The following is a 13,384-nucleotide window of genomic DNA, read 5'->3' as shown; positions in this document are numbered from 1 at the left end:
GCTAGCAGGCCCCTCCCTTTCTCTTTCACGCGCAACGGTCCCATTCCAGGCCCACCCCGTTGTCCTGGCAGAACCAAACCCTGGCCTGGCTTTGAGGAAGCCACCTGTGGCATGTGGTGGCCTCGCCCTTCCCGCTCAAGAGGGGTTCTTGAACGGCCGGACAGACGCACAAACTCTCCCAAATACGCAGTAGATAAGCGGAAGGAGCAGGAGCAGGCAGGAGCTCTGCAGTCGCATAGCTCAGAAAGGAACAGAAGCGGAGCATCTCCATGGTACCCACTGTGGACCCCGCCTGGTAGCACAAACACCTCCTGATCAGAGAGTTGTGGGCAGCCTCGGCTGCGGAGACTCTGGCTGCTCGGAACAAGGGGAGCTGCAAGGAGGGATCGTGGAGAGTTAGCGGCAGGTGTGTGGAGATCTAACCAGCCAGGAAACGCAGGGATCCCTACAGGCCTGGACTGACTTGCGCAGAATACCCGGGGCCGTAGTTACCCGAGAGCCAGCGGCGTGCGCGACTCTCCGCCCGACACAGACTAGGACAGGACCTTGCACGCGCGCTGACCTACTAGACGTTACTCCGGGGGCGGAGGGCCAAGAGCGCGCTTCTGAGGTAGCCGAGTTTTGTGTTGCGGGCACGTGACAGAGCGGGCAGGAGGGGTGTACGTTCTCAGAGGGACGTGCCCCTCCCCGCTATTGGGTGGGGGAATCATCACCGGACGGCAGAGAAAAACCCAGGGACTCCTACGAGCCTGTGGAGAGACGAGTCTTGAAAGTCTCCGAGTCCGCGTGTTCGCAGGGCGCGTTCTGCCGGTGCAGGAGAGGTAGCCTGGCTGCTGCCTACGAGGGTCGTGAAATCCCATTTCATTGGTGAACTGGCGAAGCGTTTAACCGATTAAAGGAGCAGTACATGGGGGGTTCTCCAACCAGGTGGGCTGCAGTCGCCCCCCGTGGGGGCCTCACAGGGCTGGAAGAGGGGGGCTGCTCTCGGGTAGCCGCTACCCAGTAAGCATCACCCGTTACTAGGTAACCAGTGACCCGCTCACATCCCCACTGCCTGCTCTGAAATTACAGCGCGGGCCGGTTGGCGTTGTGATTTCAAATCCCACAACTACGGGCAGGGGAAGGGAACGCGCCTGCCTCGCTCGCGCGCGTGACCTCGCACGGGTACTGGGGCCAGGGCAGTGCAGGGGCGGGTGCCCAGCAGTGCCACGGCTCCCGGCGCCAGGCTGGCTCGCCACCTCGGAGTTCCTCCAGGCACTTAGCATGCAGCGCATGTGGCGCACAGGGAGAGGGAGGCGGAATTTTTTTGCGCTTGCATGTAAATGTGGGTAGGTGCTGTCCTGATTGATGGCAATTAGCATTTTCTAACGGGAACAGATGTTCGGATTGCCAGGAGGCTGGTACCTAGCGCCCACGCCGCCATCTGCTCTGCCGGGCCGGCCGGAGGCAGTGCTACCAGGGCTGCAGACCTGCGAGTCTGTGGCGGGGCGTCGTTAGCAGGGTGGGGCAAGCGTCTTCGGGAGGGGGAGGGGCTTTTCGCAATAAAGACATTTTCCGATGTATACATAGCACAGGCTGCTTATTATGGGATGGAGGCTTTCCGTCTCACGAGCCGCTCCCATTTCTGTGCCGAGTGAGCAACCAGCGAGCTGAACACAGAGCACTGGCTTGTGGGTGGCAGGTTCTCCGGGGCTGGCAGGGGGAAGCTGATTTTGGGGCCCTGCCATCTCCATGCGGTGTCCGTGCACGGTGAGGGGGCGGAAATAGCTTTGGGTAAACGGGAGACGCCTCATTCCCCCCTGTGAACTCTCCCCACCTTCCGGGAAATCCCTCGCACTGGGAACTGCAGCTGGGAGCCGGGGCGGCCGCAGGAGGAAGGCCCGGCCGTGTCCCTGCCTGCACGGAAAGCTGCAGGCCTGCGGGGCTGTGGAGTGCGGTGGTTTTCGGCCGGTTTGCTCCCGCGCTACATGCCTGGCCCTGAGGTTGTCGCACGGGCTGCAGCTGTGCGCTGGTTGGGTTGCACGCGGCCCACCGGCGGGGACACGAGAGGGGTGTGACTGATGCAGCGTGCATGGGAGCTGTCCACCCTGCCCCACTGGCAGAAGCACCCTCGCTTTCCCTCGGTTCTTCACCTTGCTCAGGCAAGGTGCCCCCTACCGCCTCGGCCCCCTTACCGTCTGCACCTGCACTCGGCTCCTCTCCAAGTATTTACTGGAAACGAGAGGGGGCCTGGGAGGGCTGCGGGTCGTTGTCCGGACCCAGAAATTGAAAAGCCACATGTTGAAACTGAGGTAAAGCAACGGTTTTCATGGCACGGTGAGCCTGTGGAACTCGCTGCCACAAGATACTACTGAAGCCATGAGCTTAATGGGGTTTCTAGAGGAGAAGCGGTCCATAGGGACAAGCAGGAGGCCCACGCTGATATCGACTAGGAGGGGCTGTCTCTGTGGACAGGCGGGATGCCCACACTGATATCGACTAGGAGGGGCTGTCTCTGTGTACAGGTGGGATGCCCACGTTGATATCGACTAGGAGGGGCTGTCTCTGTGGACAGGCGGGATGCCCACACTGATATCGACTAGGAGGGGCTGTCTCTGTGTACAGGCGGGATGCCCACGCTGATATCGACTAGGAGGGGCTGTCTCTGTGTACAGGCGGGATGCCCACGCTGATATCGACTAGGAGGGGCTGTCTCTGTGTACAGGCGGGATGCCCACGCTGATATCGACTAGGAGGGGCTGTCTCTGTGTACAGGTGGGATGCCCACGTTGATATCGACTAGGAGGGGCTGTCTCTGTGTACAGGCGGGATGCCCACACTGATATCGACTAGGAGGGGCTGTCTCTGTGTACAGGCGGGATGCCCACGCTGATATCGACTAGGAGGGGCTGTCTCTGTGTACAGGCGGGATGCCCACGCTGATATCGACTAGGAGGGGCTGTCTCTGTGTACAGGCGGGATGCCCACGCTGATATCGACTAGGAGGGGCTGTCTCTGTGTACAGGCGGGATGCCCACGCTGATATCGACTAGGAGGGGCTGTCTCTGTGGACAGGCGGGATGCCCATGCAGATATCGACTAGGATGAACCATGCAAGTGTTGTTGACCATCCTGCTTCAGGACAAAAAGCTGGAGATTCGAGGGGGGGGTTGAAAGAGGTGCATCAGTATGTAGTTGCATAATTGCCCATCATAGGGTCTTACAGCCTCCTCTGAACCATCTGGTACTGGCCTGCGATGCTAAAACAGCCCCTGCACTAATCCCTTGGCAGCTGCTGCGCTCTCCATTGCTCCAAGCAGCTCCACAATGTGCACTAGGCAGAGTTTGAGCCCCAAATGCTGTGAGCTGGGAATGGCAGTGGGGCTGGAACAAGCCTGTTGTGGTTGTTGGGTGTACCTCAGGGCCAGGCAGGGATGCCATTCCTACCCATCCTAACAGCCATTGATGGACCTAACCTCCCTGAATCTCTCTTTGAACCCTGTTCAGGTCCTAGCCTTTACCACATCCTCTGGCAAGGAGTTCCACAGGTTGACTGTGTGTGCCTTGCTCCGAATGGGGAGATGACCCTCCCAGCTGTGGCTGCATTTCGGGCATGACAGGACAGTCACAGGCCTCCCGTGGGATAAAGGGGAAGAGACAGAGGCAGCTTTTCCCTGGGTCTTCTAGGGGAGCCACTGAGATGGGGGGGGTCAGAGGAGACCCCTGGGGGGAGGGTGCTCCTGGGCTGCTGTCACAGCCACTGCCACTTGCCTTCCCACTCACTGGGGCTTCTCAAGCCCCAGTCGTGCTGGGCCAGCTCCCGGGTCTCCCCCAGCCGAGGCCCCGAGCTGAGATCCCTCCCCCTCCCCCTGAGAAGCAGTACCGACACAACCTCTTCGGGTCCGAGGAGAGTGCAGCTTCCCGGGATCCCCTCCCTGGCTGCCATCAAATCCGCCCAGGAATTCCCTGGCTACCCCCTTAGCAAGGAAAGGGGGCGTGTACACTGCCCCCCCCCACGAAGCAATTAGTTACCCTGGGTGTGGTAGAAAACACAAGCGCTAGGGTCCGGGCGGTGAGTGAGAACAGGCAGAGCAGAGCAGGTTACAAAGCGCAGGAACCGACAGGCTGGGCTAGTTCTGCACTGAAACCTCGGCACAAACTCTCCAGACTCACCCCAAACCTCTTCTCCGGCGGCCCCTCCCAGCCAGGGCTGGTCCCCCCTTCCCCCACCTGGACGTTGGCTCCTTCCCTCAGGTGCAGCCCAGCCGAAAGACCCAAGACTGCTCCCCCTTATTGATGGGGGTCCCCTGGCCGCTCCCCGGCCACTGCTGAGCCGTAAGGCCGGACGGCTGTTTGCACGTGGCTGCCCAGACGCTGCCGCCTCCCTTGATGGCTTTTCATTCGCACATTGAACAGCCCTAAAGCCCCCCCCGTCTGACTGTACACACACGCGTGGCACCCCCGCAGCGAGAGCCGTGGAAGACTGATGGGTACAGGCGGTATCAGCTAGGTCTCCTCGTGGCCATAAGTCCACTTCATAAATGGGGGGGGGGGGGGGAGCTGTCAAAGCCGTGACGGAAAAGCGGCTTCCTCTGCAAGCTGACAAAGCAGGTTTGGGGGCCACCGAGGCAGCCTGGAGGCGATGGCGGGATGCCGGGGACAAGGGGGGCAGCGGTTTTCCGGGGGCCTGTCCTGCACCTGGTGGATTCAGGCTGTTCCTTGTTCTCTTGCCAATTCCCTCTCTGCTGCCCCGCCCACCAAGCATCTCTGGGCACCAGTCAGTGGGGTTGGGCTATTGCTGGGCCCCCGGCTGGGCACAGCGGGGCCTCCGGTTTGGCTGGTGCTGTCCCGTCTTTAGCTGGCCCCCGGCTTTCGAACTGCCTCACAGCCTGGTGGTGCTGGGACCTGGCCCACTCATGCTCCCCCTGAGGCAGGGCCGCGGGGGCAGGCCGGGGGGAGCAGGGTGACAGCTGGCGGACGCAGGGCCCTGCTGGAGAATGTCGTTCCATCCCATCTCCGGTGCAGCATCTGTCCGTGTGACGCAGGCGGCATGGGGGGGCAGGGGGTGCGTGGGCCGGCCGTGGAAGGGGGCGCCCTGCGTTCCGGGTGCAGCATCTGTCCGTGTGACGCAGGCGGCATGGGGGGGCAGGGGGTGCGTGGGCCGGCCGTGGAAGGGGGCGCCCTGCGTTCTGGGTGCAACATCTGTCCGTGTGACGCAGGCGGCATGGGGGGGCAGGGGGTGCGTGGGCCGGCCGTGGAAGGGGGCGCCCTGCGTTCTGGGTGCAGCATCTGTCCGTGTGACGCAGGCGGCATGGGGGGGGCAGGAGGTGCGTGGGCCGGCCGTGGAAGGGGGCGCCCTGCGTTCTGGGTGCAGCATCTGTCCGTGTGACGCAGGCGGCATGGGGGGGCAGGGGGTGCGTGGGCCGGCCGTGGAAGGGGGCGCCCTGCGTTCTGGGTGCAGCATCTGTCCGTGTGACGCAGGCGGCGTGGGGGGGCAGGGGCTGCGTGGGCCGGCCGTGGAAGGGGGCGCCCTGCGTTCCGGGTGCAGCATCTGTCCGTGTGACGCAGGCGGCATGGGGGGGCAGGGGCTGCGTGGGCCGGCCGTGGAAGGGGGCGCCCTGCGTTCCGGGTGCAGCATCTGTCCGTGTGACACAGGCGGCATGGGGGGGCAGGGGGTGCGTGGGCCGGCCGTGGAAGGGGGCGCCCTGCGTTCCGGGTGCAGCATCGCTACGGGCTGGGGGTTTCCGGCAGGGCCCGGGGCTGACTCAGGGAACTGAAACCCGGCTCTCGAGGGCTGCGGTCCAGTGGAGGAAGGGCTGGAGGGCCTGCGATGGCGCGTGGTGCTGCAGGTGTGCAGAGGCGTCCGGTTGAAGAGCCGGCTCTGCCGGAAACCCTGGGGAGCGTGGGAGCCGAGCAGCGGCTGTGCTGACCAGGTGCGGCGAGGTGGCGTGTCCCCCCTCTGGCCTCCAGCCGTGCCCCCTCTGCGTCCCGCTGTCTCCCCGGAGTGACGCCGAGCCCACGCCCCCTCGGCTGGCTCCGCGGACCCCCCAGGCCTGCGCTTAGGAGACTGGGCACAGCGCAGAGCGACGGGTGGGCTGCCCTCTCGTGGTGCCTTTGTGCAGAGCAAGCCGCCTCCATGCTGGGCGCAGGGACGCGGGGGAGCTGTATCCGCCTTCTCCCGGCAGCCGAGGGAGCCACTCGGGTCTTACGGAGCCTTCCCACTGCCCCCGGCCCGTGCTCCAGAGCCCTTCCGGAGAGAGCCGGTTCGAAACAGCTGGGCGGCCCTCCAAGGGCCCGTTTTGGGAAAGCCGCCTTGCCGGGTGCCCCCAGCCCCCTCCCTGCAGATCAGGCCTGTCCTGAGCTCGGAGGGCTCCGCCGGCCCGTGCTCTGCAGCCGAGCTGGGTGGGATCCAGCTCCGCGTTGGTGGGGGTGACCCGAGGCGCGTGGAGCCCCGGGGGGAACGGCCTTGTCACGCTGCTCGCAGCACCTTGTGGCCGGCGGGAACAGCCGCCCCCTTTGCAGCCAGAGGAGACGGGGTGTGAGCAGGGGCTGGGGGCCGGAGCGTTCGCTGTGGGGCGAGGCCCAGGCAGGTCCCGACGCTGGGCGCCTTGGGGGAGGCTCTCTGGGAGGAGTTCAGGACCAAACGGTGGGGGGAGAGCCAGTGCGAGGGAGGCCAGCCCGAGCCGCTGGGCGGGAGGTGGGGGCGGCCGGCCGGCCCAGTGGGCGGAGTGGGGCGCACAAGGGGGCGGGGGCTGACCGGGCAGAGCCCAAGGCATGTCTGCGTGGGGAGGGGCCGCCAGAAGCTGGGCGGTGCCCGAGGGGGCGGCAGGGGGGCGCTGTCAGGAGGTTTGGGGTTGCCCTTGTCTGTTCCCCTCTGCGTGTAGCGAGGGCAGGGCTGGCCCAGGCCCCGGGGCCCCAGGGAATTCCCTGTGCTGTGCTCACTGTCCCCCGCCCCTCCCCCTTGTGGGGAGCGAGAGCGCTGCAATTAGCCTAACGAGCAGGTAATTAACGAGCAGCCTGGTTGCCCGGTAGAGCGGCGCAGACCCCGGGGGCAGGAAGGGGTCGTCAGGCTGAACAGGGGACGCCTGTTCCCTCAGAGGCAGGCAGCTGGACTTTGAAACCTGGCTGGGCCGGGCTGGGTCCCTCCTGTGGTCGCCCCTCTTTGGGGTGCAGGCTGCACCTCGGGGAGAAGTGGGGGGCCCTGGGGCCGTCCTGCGATGGGTCCCTGCCTTGCTGCTCCTGCTCACAGTGCTGCCACAAGGGAGCTGTGGGCCAGCTCGGGGGGGGGGCACTGCTGCAGGGCAACCGGTACCCATGTGGGAGACCCCCTGGCTTCTCCCCGGGCGCTGCCGGCAGCAGCACTGGCCACAGCCGGCATGTGCATGGCCCCGTGTCCGGCGAGACGGGGCGGGACAGGCAGGGAGCCCGGCTGGGAGCGCGCGCACCACCCCTCCAGCATCCCCAGCCGGCCCCTTCACGCCAGCCTGCAGCTCAACACGCTTTGCCCTGCGCACCCCCGGCCGGCTCAGCCTGGGGCTCACGCCTGTCCACGTGTGGCTGGTTCCCCGTCGGAGAGGACACAGGCGCTGCCCTGGGAACAGCGTCTCTGCTCCGCGACCCTCACGCCAGCCCTGAGCGGAGCCTCCCGCTTTCCTGCCTGCCCCTGGAGATGTGGGGGGTGCCCCAGACGGGGCAGGGTCTCCTCCTCCCTCTGCCTGGTGCCAGCGCTGCCGCCGTGGGCCCTGCTCCGCTTCGCGGCTTCGCTCACTGCACCCGGCTCCCCGGTCGGGGATGGTGCAGTGGCCTCCAGCCAGCCAGGGCCCCTCCCCTGCGGGGGCTGGTGGGGTGGGGGCGGGAGATCCCTCGGGGGCAGCGCGGCCTAATGGAACCCGATGAGGCGGTTTCCTGGTGACAGGGCAGCTTGACAAATGTGGCGCTCTCATTCGCTCTCCCTTATTTGTCATGGCTGTGGGCTGCCTGTGTGGGCGCGGGAGCAGGGCTCCGCGAGGCTCCGCTGCATCTCAATCGCAGAGGGGCCAGGCGGGCGGGAGGGGAGCGTGTCTCGGCGGCCCCGGGCCGGGCCAGAGGGTGTCACCCTGCCCGGCGGCTGCTCTTCCAGGCGTGGCGCTGAACCCCCCTGCCCAGCGGGGAGGCAGGTGGGCCTAAGGGAAGGACGGCAGAAAGGATCCGGGGGCCGGGATTCTCGCGGGTTCTATTCCCAGCTCATCGTCTGCCCTTTGGTGCCAGACCAGGCCTGTGCGTGCCTCAGTTTCCCCACAGGCAAAATGGGGGTAGGACGACTTGTCCTGCCGGCTCTCCACCTCGTGCCCCCGATACCATCCCTGGGGCAGCCTGACCGGGCCTGTGGGCATGTGCGCCTGCAGCCCCAGGATCCCCCCCCCCCCGCAGCCATCCCCACGAGCACCGCCCTGGCCGCCCCAAAGCCAGCGTGGGCCCCTCGCCAAGGGCTCAGTCCAGAGGCTCTGCTCTGGCTCGGAGAGCAGGCTCCCGCAGCAGGTGGGGTGACGGGAGCCCCATGAACACCCGGGCGGGGAGAATGCAGCAGCTGACAGATAGAGGGGAGAGCGGGGGTGGGGTGGGGGGGTTGCTGGTAATTCGGCTGCTGCCCTGCTAATTAGCAGCATTAGTGGAATGGGCATTTGCTGCTTCCTGCGGAGCCGGGGCAGGGCCGCCCCGACTCAGCCCGGAACTGCCCTCGTGCACCCGAGGGCTGGTCAGATCCGCTCGTCTCTAGCAGGCGATGAATCTCGGGCCTGGGGATTAAGCAAGGTGGCCGGGTGACCCCCGGAGGGCAGAAAGTTGGGTTTCCCCCACCTCTCCCTGCCGGACAGCCCGGAACTCAGAGGGGTGCGGCTGCCTTCCTCCGGGCGGGCCAGGGGCGCGTGTGGGGTTTCCGTGCCCGCACAAACCGTGGCCCCTTTCTCTCCCGTGGCAGGTCTGGTCGGAGCAGGGTCGCTGTCTGGATCCCGGCACGCTGTGAGTATTGCCCGGGGCTGCTGCCCTTTGCGCTTCCACGCGCCGTGTCTTGGGGGTTTGCTCCGTGGGGATCTCTGCGTTCGCTGGCTTCGCAGGGGGTCGGGGCGCGGGGGAGGCAGGTGGCGGGGCGGGCGTGAGAGAGAATCACATGCAGCCAGCCTGCCCCAAGAGCTCCCCGCCTCTCGCTGCTCTCCACCAGCCTGCCTGGCCGGGTGGGGGGGGGGGCTGCTCGTTCATTTCGACTGGATTTGGACAAGTTGCTTCTGTCTGCTCACAGCTGCAATTCCCGCCTGTTAACTGAGGAAGGGGCAGTTCGGTGGCTGCTCCGGGGGGGGGGGGGTTCGGAGCCGGGGCCCCATCCAATCACCAGCGCGGTGCGGTGCATTGGGCGCTTGCCCCTAGGAAACCGTCAGGGCCGGAGCAAGGGGGAGCAAGGTGGCTCCTCGCCGGTGCCCCTCCTGCCTCCCGGGCCTGGGTGCTAAGGACAGAGCCCGTGTCTGCCTTTGCTGGGGCTGCGGTGGCAGCGCCCGCACCCGCCAGGAGCGCAACATCTCTCCTGCCCCAAGTGGGCTCCTGCATCCTACCCCCCCCCCCCAGGCCAGGCGGGTTTGGCTTGGAGGCCTGGGCTGTTCACAGCGCTGCCCCTGGCGTCCCCAGGGTGAGCCCGGCGACTGTCCCGGGTAAGGACGTGCACGTGAGGGTGGAGACGTGGCCCGATTTCTGCGCGTGGCACCAGTGAGACCGGCCCGGGAGGCCGTGCCCACGCGCCAAAGGAATGCCGGCCCTTTGGATAGGGGGCTGAGCTGGGCCACGGCGATGATTCGAAAGCCTGCCTCTCGGGGCACAGAGGCTGAGTGACTGGCGATGCCTAAGAGCCTGTCTGCCTAGGGAAGCCATTTCTGATGGGACAGCTCGGTGATCTCGTGGCGAAAGCCTTCACGGGATCCAGCGAGTGGAAAGTGCAGCGAGTCCAATCCGGCGACCGTGACACTAGTGAGCAGTGTTGCCCGTGAGCCGAGCGCTTCGGCGGCCACCCAGGGGAGAGTCAGGCGCCGCCCTGCTGACTGACAGAGCGCCCACAGCCGGTGGCAGGTGTTTCTGCTGGTGGTGCACATCTGCACATGCCTTGGCGCACTGAACAAATGTTATTCCACGTACAAATGGGGGGGATGAGCAGAAACCCTGCTAGTGCGGGTACTTAGAGCCATGGGAACAAATGGCCTTGGGGCGCGGTGAGTTCTCCATCATTTGCAGCTCTTCCACCGCGCCTGACCCCAGTGCCGAGAGGCCCGGGGGCTCACCCAGCAGTCTGGGCGCGCCGCAGGAAGTAGTGGGCTGGCTCTCCTGCCTGTGCCCTGCAAGCGCTCAGCCTCTGGAGCCTGGGCCTGTGGGTTCAAGTCCCACCTCTTGGCTGGGAGCAGCCGCCACCAGCAACCCCAGGGCTGGAGCGGGCTCCTGCTGGCCTGAGACCAGCTCTCTGGGCCAGGGCGAAGCGGGCGTCCCGCTGGGCTTGGCCTGTCCAGGGCTAAGGGGAGAGCTGTGCAGAGAGGGGCATGATGGGAGTTGGCGGCAAAGCCCCGCTCTGGTTGGGGAGCAGCCCCCTTCCCGCCGGGGGGCCCGTCTCTCCGCCTGTGAAGCCAGGAGCAGCCGTGCTGCTGTTTCTTATAACCTGAACCTGCCAGGTGCCTCGGAGACCTGGGGGGGTCGCTGACCCGCGGGCGGAATCGAACCGGCCACGCCGCAGGAGCTCAAAGCCAGCAGGCTCCACGCTCAGGCAGGGCTCAGTGCCGCAAGGTGGGACAGCGCCACCTAGGGTGGCCAGCTGTCCAGTTTGAACCGGACAGTCCAGTATTTGAGCTTTCTGTTCGGGAACCAAACGAGAAAATCAAACTGTCGGGTATTGTCTAAATACGACGTGATGTCGACTGGGATGTGATGTCAAGTGTGTCCGGTATTTCTGTTGAAACCACCCGGCAACCCTAGCGCCACCCCCAGCAGGCATGTGGGTTACCTGGCGCTAGCGAGGGAGGGCAGGCGAGACCAGCAATAGTACAACCTGCACCGACGCTGCAGGGCGAAGGGGGACTGAGCCGGGCTTGGGCCTTTGTAGAAAGGACTCCCCCCTCCCCTCCCAGAGCCAGGGTTTCAGAGCCTCTGTTCTTCAATTTTGGTCTTGAACAAACTTGGCTGAGGAGCCAGCTAGCTCCCTGGGCGGAGAAATGGGAAGCCGGGCGGCAGCCGGGAAGGGGAAGGGTTACTTGCAGAGCGATTTAACCCTAAGGCGTCAGCCCCGTAGAATGGGGCCGCGGTGGCAATCCCTCCGAAAGGGGCTTGGCTGGGACAGTTCTGGGTTCTAATCCCGCTTCCCCCAGAGGGGAGGAAGTGATCCGCATTGAGAAGTGACGGTAACGTGGAGCGAAGGAGCCCGGCTGTATCGTACCGGCCCAAGGGGAGTGCGGGGAATCTATTTTTAATGGTTTCCACAGCAACAGTGACTTTGTTTACGAGGATTTGCCTCCTGCTCGGTGCGGCGGCTCCCGAGTTACGTGGAGCAGGAGTTCATCCGAGGAAGGGGCTCTGCTTGTCCCCGGCGGGCGCGATGCCCATGGGCGGCGCGTCAGGCTGCCGAACGGATGAGCGGGACTCACGGCACAGGGTGACGAAAAGCACCGCCCATTCGTAGGGCAGCTCGGTCCTGACGTCTGACCCCTTTGGTCGCTCGGAGCTGAGCCGGCTCTGCCAGCGGCAGCGTGTGCAAATGGATCCCTGCTGAGGGAGTTGGTCCCGCGGCCGACGTGGGCCCCTCATGGCGCCGTGACCCCGTGTGCCTGCCCCCTTGCAGAGCAAAGCTCCGAGGGATTGGCTGGCCAAGAGGCCACACGCAAACGTCCGTGTCCCTGCGCAGATGGAGCGGCCGGGGAAGGGACGCGGGGGGACGCCAGAACTCCAGCAGCACGCTGACAGCTGGCTTTGGGGGCCGCTCAGGCTGCCTGCTGTGCGCTGCTAGACACTAAGGTTCAGCATCTGGACTGCACAGTGACACGGGCAGCGTCCCTGGCGTCGTCTCGTTTATTTCCATGCAAGAGAGTTGTCCGTGAAGACAAGGAGGCCAAGCAACGTGCTTTGCTGGCCGCCGGTTGGGTTTCTCCCCGTCACCCAGTTCCCTGAGTACCCTGCCTGGTCCCACTGTGCTAGGAAGCGGGAAGTTTGCTCCCAACTGCTACTGGCCTCCTCTTTCCTGCTGCTTGTGCTCCTCCTTGCCAGAAGTGCATGGGGCTGTAGCTTCTCGGCGGCCCCTCCCTGGGGAAGCCCCCCTGCGACGGACCGGGCCGTCTCTGGGCACAGCTGAGGGCGTCCGCTCAGGGCGAATTGCTCCAATCCGGGGCTCCTTACAGCCCCCAGACTGGTGACCTCTCCACACAGGCCACAAACCAGTCCCACAGAGCGCTCCAGCCGCCTGCCTGAAGCCTCACAAGCAAAACCCCTCTGACACCCCAGCCATATCCGTGCCTCAGATGGCCCCGGGCCTCATACACAGGTGGGGGGGGGGGGTCCTAGCACCCAATCCCACCTACCCCGAACAAGTTCTGTCCGGTTCCAAGAAACCAGCCACAGATCCCTGGTCAATTTACCCTCTGGACCTTGCCCACAAATCACGCTGGGCCAATCCTTTAGCATCTAACCACTAAAGGTTTATTATCACAAGAAAGAAAAGCCTGAGAGTAAGGTTATTAAAGTACAGTACGTTACATGCACCGAATCTCCCAGTTCTCGATGCAGGCTCTAGCAGAGATGTTACAGCTGCTGGTTTAAAAGTTCTTGTTGCACATCCTACGATCAGGATGGGTTCACAGGTCTTTCCAGCTCTTCAATCCCTGCAGTGCTGCCTCTGGGATGAAGTGCTGAGCTGAGAACAAAATGGCATCGACCACATGGCCTCTTTATACCTCCTTCCTGGCCTCTCCTTGGCCGCAGCCGGTCACCTGGCCGTCAGCCTCTCTCTGCTGCAGCTCTTAGGCCTCCGCCCTCATGCTTTAGGTGTGTCCTTGGCCCATCGAGTGCCATTGTCCCACAGGGCCTACTAATTAGCATGTCCACAGGCCGGGCTCTGCCCAATGCTCAACCACATTCAGAGAAATATTCAGTTTCCACACAGATTACAGATTCCTACCTACACACACAGACATTCTACACTCACATGACTAGTGTACACAGGATCAGCAGACAGTAGCTTCTATTCAACACCCCACATGGCCCCTTCTATACCATTCTTTGGGCCAACACCCCCACCTATGGGTGCATCAGTGATGTGGCTGCTCCCCTCAAGATCCAGTAACGTGACACCCCCTCCCCTCCCACGTTGTGCCTGAGGGTTGGTGAGGAGAGGAAAAGGAGCCGGTTAGCTGCT

The 13,384-nt window shown here is 64.6% G+C and overlaps 1 protein-coding gene across 4 annotated transcripts in view; it reads left to right on the top strand.

Annotated features, from left to right (window-relative positions):
• Positions 1-13,384, top strand: part of RBFOX3 (RNA binding fox-1 homolog 3) — a 198,088-nt gene that overhangs the window by 70,281 nt on the left and 114,423 nt on the right. For 2 of the 4 annotated variants that reach the window (XM_089772017.1, XM_089772016.1), the window contains exon 3: positions 8,936-8,976. The exons of the other annotated variants lie outside the window; for them this stretch is intronic. The gene's annotated coding sequence lies outside the window, so the exon portion shown is untranslated. The remainder of the gene's footprint in view (positions 1-8,935; positions 8,977-13,384) is intronic. 4 annotated transcript variants of the gene reach the window in all.

The sequence above is a fragment of the Pelodiscus sinensis genome, chromosome 20 (assembly GCF_052426305.1).
Source record: "Pelodiscus sinensis isolate ZL-2025 chromosome 20, ASM5242630v1, whole genome shotgun sequence".
Classification (NCBI taxonomy): Eukaryota; Metazoa; Chordata; order Testudines; family Trionychidae; genus Pelodiscus; species Pelodiscus sinensis.
This window is presented reverse-complemented; position numbering and strand designations above follow the sequence as displayed.